The sequence below is a fragment of the Octopus bimaculoides genome, chromosome 6, assembly GCF_046866305.1.
Source record: "Octopus bimaculoides isolate indiv1 chromosome 6, ASM4686630v1, whole genome shotgun sequence".
In the NCBI taxonomy this organism is placed as follows: Eukaryota; Metazoa; Mollusca; class Cephalopoda; order Octopoda; family Octopodidae; genus Octopus; species Octopus bimaculoides.
The window spans coordinates 2293968-2299445 of NC_142933.1; positions in this window are offsets into that span (position 1 = coordinate 2293968).

Sequence of the window (5478 nt, forward strand, 5' to 3'; positions counted from 1 at the left end):
ACTGCATAGACCTCTGCATTATACTACTCTATACTGGATTGCTATGTCGTTTGCTAGCCGAGTCCGTGAGAAGAGCTTTCTGTGGTGATAGCCACACAATTCCATGAATCCGACCGCCAACACTTTTTTCTGCAAAATAGGGATAGCTTATCCTGTTCAGGCTATACTATTAGCATTATCCTGCGTTTGAGAATTGAAAATCACTTCTTTAACTTTCTAAGACATCTCAACGCTTCTAAAGCAAACAACGTTTGTTTGTTTACGTTCATCGTAATTTGAATTGATATATAATTTATACATACATACATACATACATACATACATATATATAGACACATATTTATATATATATAGACACATATATATATAAAGATATATATATTGTGTGTGTGTATGTATGTGTATGTAGGTATTATGCATGTATGTATGTATGTATGTAGGTAGGTAGGTAGATGGAGTAGGTTGGTAAATAGGGAAGGGGGTAGATGCAGGTAGGTGTATGAATAGGGAGATGACTCGATATATAAATAGTCAGGTAGATAAATCGGTTGACAGAAATGGTGAGAAGAGTAAGAACATCGCATAGGATATTTGCTAGAACCAAGTACCGAACATGAAGTAGTGAGGTGCATTAAGGGACAAATCGATTGTCTCATAATTGATTATGTTGTCCTTTAAATCCCCAAAATATTTGGAGAGTGAAGCGGTGTAATGTTTTTTAGTCCCTCTTGCAAACAACGGTGAAATAAAAACAGCTTTAGGTGTGTACATTTTGGGAGAATCGTTTCGTAATGAAAGTTTCATTTAGCTCTCTAAAGCTGTTTTTATTTCACCGTTGTTTGCAAGAGGGACCGCAACTCAATAAACTAATACTTTAGAAAGACACGTGACATTGAAAGGGTAGATCGGTGGTTCTAAACCAAGATCCATATAACCCTTGGGAGTCCATATAAGATGTTAAAATTTATATGCAACAAATTGGTTGAAGAATTTTTTTACACAATCCCTAAAAATATTTAATAATGAAAATATAAGATTTTTATAAATCGAATTGTTATGAAGGTCCACCTGAATAAAATGGGGACTAAGGTGGTCTACAGGCAAAATTTGGTTGAAAACCACTGCGGTAGATATGGTTGTAAAAATTAAATAGAAGAGGTAAGCTTTGTGTATTTGTTATAGACAATCGTTTTTTTTTTTATTAACTGTGGAAGTATCAAAAATTTTAACGGAAGAGCTATTCGTTTGAACGCTGTTTATATTAAAGAGTTTCTAATAAGAAGGGTCTACGAAGAAGAGCTTGTTTATAAGGTTTAAGAAAACCCTACAAACATTGGAACAGATATTGAAGCTACATGGAGGATCATATCATATTACCTCATATCGTATTCTTGCGTTTGAGTATTGATTAAGTTCTCAGTAAAATATATCGTTCCTTAATTCGTCATTGTAATAATGAGCAGCGTGATTACAATTATTTCAACAAAGGAGGAGCTGGATTTGCGTTTACTAATGATTTTAATTCAGTTTCTAAGGGTTACTGAAAGATTATTGGAATTCACATCATATATATACTGCAATTTCTAATCAGGTTTGCTAGAAGTCTTCTGTGTGTTTCTTTTTATAGCACTACCTTAAATCTAGTGTTCTTCAATAAATTAAGTACATTTATATTTGTTTCTGCTGTGTAAAGATTGGATTCTGTTGAGAAGTATATTTTCCGAAGCAAATCTAAGAGGTGCAATCCTACCAATTCCCACTGCAAGATTTAATGTTTGTATCAAACAATTAGTTTAACCCAAAATGAATGATCGAAAATAGTAAAGATATCCTTACGTGTATTACAATATCCATGTCATAATCATTAATTGGAATAAAAGTTCTCTTTCGAATTTTAAACCTTTTTTCAAAAATGATATACTTGTTGATAGACAGAACTTTAATATATAGAATTGCAAAAATTTGCAAAGATACATATTTTGTATGTCCTATGATTGAATTAACAGCCAATAAACTATTATTCTATAATGGAGAAGAGGTGGCCTGTTTAATGTTTAAAACGAGTGAACTTAAATACTTTTATTTATCTCACTTTTTGCCGGATTTCTTAAACTACGTTCGAAGTAGGTAAGATGATTATTGTTATGATCTTTGAAGGTTACATATGGTTCCCGAAACACCAACGTTTACCATCTATCTTCTACTTTTAGGCTCGTTGCTAATCATATTTCGAATATTTTTGCTCGTGTTTGTTCATATTGCTTCAATTTTTTTAATTACTCGAATAGTCGGCAAACTGAAATTCAAATTAATGATTCAAGATGCATTAACGTCTATTAAAATTCGCAAATTCATAAAATTACTCATGTTGTATCGGGCCTTGCCTTCATTTTGGACATCGGTGGCAGGCAGAGGGGAGATTTGTGTACTTCTGTACACAAGCAACCGCTCGTCTTCTGTAAAAAGACACCTTGCTCAAACCTGGTCCTTGGAGACAAATTTTACGAGTGCTGATCCATTGTCTTACATAGGAAATTGTGTATGTGTGTGTGTGTGTGTATACGTGTGTGTGTGCATGCGTGTGTGCATGTGATGATATTTTAAGTTGTGGAGCTGTGTTAAATTGTTTTATATATCCGGTGGGATGGTTGGTGATGTCGGTATGGGAACATACAAATCTATTATATCGGGGTAGTGCGTATATTGTTGTATCTCGGGATGGGCTTTTTTTTTCTTTGTTTGCCAAATAAACACACGCACCATCCTGAAATATAACAATATCATTTTCAACACACGATTTCACATCAAGAATCTTGCAAAACGAATTGGTGTGTGTGTGTGTGTGTGTGTCTGTCTGTCTGTCTGTCTATCTATCTATCTATCTATCTATCTATGTGTGCATGTATCTATCTATCTCTCTCTCTATCTATCTATATGTGTGTGCGTGTGCATGTATCAAATATTTCCATGGGCAAATGCAAGTACCCAGCTTGACTTTCAGTTTCATTCTTGAGCTGATGAGACAGAAACATCCCCCATAAGTGGACGCCAACCTTCTGTTGATAATATTTCTACAAGCTCTCATTCATATACTTCACATCCAGGCAAATTAATTCAACGTAAAATTATACAGTATTTTCGCCTCAGAGACGCAACAACATACCTACTGATTAGAGATTTGAATTAATGATCAAAGGGACGAATATCTGTTCACTCGTATGTGTATGCGTGTGTATATATATATATATATATATATATATATATATATATTAAAAAAGGGAAAGAGTGACTTCACTGTAGTTCTAATCAGTTTAATTTTTTTAATTTAAGTTTTTAATGATATAAATTTTGCACTTCACTTCATAAATCTAGTAAGCTCTTTGTTTACTTAGATGGGGGGGGGGGGGGGTTAAAAAAATCCCTTGTTAACTTTTGTGGGAGAACTTTCTCGCATTCGTTGTCAAACAGATCTGAGGATTTGGGGCTTTGTGATTCTATATAAAAGTATATATACATCTCTCTTTCTCTCACCCTCTTTCTGTATATATATATATATATATATATATATATATATATATATGTACGAAGGGTGTATGAAAAGTTTTGAGCCTTCAAGACCTTTGAACCTTGAAGTCTTGTACCTTCATCAAAAGTCTTGTACCATATTTTGTTTTTTTGAGGCTCGAGACTTTTCATACACTCCTCGTATATATATATGTATATATATGTATATATACATACATATATATATATATATATATATATATATATATATACATATATATATATATATATATATATATATATATATATATATATATATATATATATATATATATACACATACCATAACCTCGATTTATTCAAATTTGTGAGTGAAATTCGGTAGAAAGGAACTGTGAAACTATCTGACGAGCTGCTCTTGTTGTTGTGTAGTGGAATTTATCTGTTGCCCTGTTTAATCTTGATTTCAATGGCACCCAAGAACCCCTCTTGTTGTTGGGTTGCATTGGTGTGGCCTATCTCTTGTGAGTGTTCATGTCAGGTCGACCGGGTGAGGATTACCTCCTCCTTTTTCTCCTCAAAAGTTTCAGATGATCTGAATCAAGTCATCAACATTATTCTTTCTCCTTGGGCCAAGCCAGATACATAGAAGATACACACACACACACACGCCAGCGCGAGCGCACTCACGCACTTTGATCTAGTCGTGCACGCATGCGCATCACAACTTTTCTTGAAGTATAAAACTGACAAAGAATGCAAGGTTATTAGAAAAAGGAGGAAACAACTCAACGAAGGAACTTTTACGTAGTCACTTAACTGGCCAGGAATTGCAACCAAATCTCTCTTGCTAAAACCATTCTCTTAAACAAGGACGGACACGCTAAATTATGGGGTCCTTCATGATTGGAATTCCTTTGATAACTGTTTTGTTTAGTCATGGTTAACCCGGAGCGAAACAACAACCACAACAACAGCAACAGCAGTACCAACAACATAAAGTGAGAAGTTTTGAAAATTAAAACAGACCAACAGACAGACAGATAGATGGACGGACGGATAGGTAGACAAACAGACTGACAGACTGGTAGACAGAGGGACAGACAGACAAACAAAGAGACCAACAGACAGGTAGACAGATACAATGACAAGCAGATCGACAGACAGGTAGACAGACGAACGGACAGGCAGACAAACAGACCGACAGACAAAATGAGAGACATTGTGTCATTAAAGAAAGTTTGGTACTACCATTTTTGTCTTCATATCGTCGCAACTGGATCCCCTCTTCATCTGCACAGAGACGAATCAATAAACTCAGAAAATATTGATTCTGTTTTCTTAGGGGAATTCGTTTGTGGAACTCATTCCATTTTGCTTTTCTTAAAAAAATCTTTATGAAAGTGTTTTTGTTTTCAATGTTTATGTGTGAGAGTATTGTAGTAAAAATAAAAGGTAAATGATCCGTAGAAAGTTGAACAATTGCTTACCTGCTGGTTATATCAGTCGGGAGTTGCTCACCAACAGGTTGTACAGCAGAAGCTAATGTTTCGGAAAGTGCTAGTGGAGGGTCATATAGGATGTAGAGAGTGTCCAGTTGCGATGATATGGTCTCACCTTGCTTTTCTGTACCATTTAAAAATCAGGAAATGTTGAGAGCAGTGAAATCTCCCTCAATTGTTGTTTGTGAGAATGTTAAAGAGTTGAAGTTGTATGTAACCCGGCGGGATCGTTGGTGAGGTCGGTATGGGAACATACAAATCTATTATATTGGGGTAGTGCGTGTTCGTTTACAGCTTGAAAGCCTGAACTTCTAGTGAGATGTCGTAACCAACAGTTTGTGCAAGTCATAATGACATCTATCTATCTATCTATCTATCTATCTATCTATCTATCTATCTATCTATCTATCTATATATATATATATATATATATATATATATATATATATATATATATATATATATATATATA